This window comes from Acytostelium subglobosum (genome assembly GCF_000787575.1).
Source record: "Acytostelium subglobosum LB1 DNA, scaffold: scaffold24, whole genome shotgun sequence".
NCBI classification, from domain to species: domain Eukaryota; phylum Evosea; class Eumycetozoa; order Acytosteliales; family Acytosteliaceae; genus Acytostelium; species Acytostelium subglobosum.
The window spans coordinates 405,896-406,386 of record NW_012236509.1 but is presented as its reverse complement, the minus strand read 5'-3'; positions in this window follow the sequence as shown (position 1 = coordinate 406,386).

Below are 491 nucleotides of genomic sequence, written 5' to 3'. Positions count from 1 at the left end.
TATCATACTACTGTCCTCAATTCAATGCCAGAAGTGGCCTGTAGCCAACGCAGGACTTATCTCTTGGCAAGGAGGTGTANNGCAACTTCAACAACTCTGCAAAGTGGATACCAGGCACAATGCCTGCGGCCAATGACCAAGTAATTGTCTCTGTAAACGGCAGTTTTGTTACCTCACCAACACCAGTGACAATTGACTCTTTGACGATGGGCACCAACTCGGTACCATTCGCCATCACTGAGCTGGACATCAAAGATGCGCAATTTAAAGTATTTGGAACAACAATCATCAATCCACTGTCAACAATAAGTGTGGTCAATGCCCCTTTTAGGAGTGGACTAATCAACGCCTACGGAAATCTCAAGGCAAGTGGAACTGTTCCAATCACAGGCAATCTTACTGTTCAAAAAACTGGTTCATTCTCTATATGTATGTTATTATACACATAAATGGTCCAATCCAGCTCATTATTACTAATATACATATAGTGT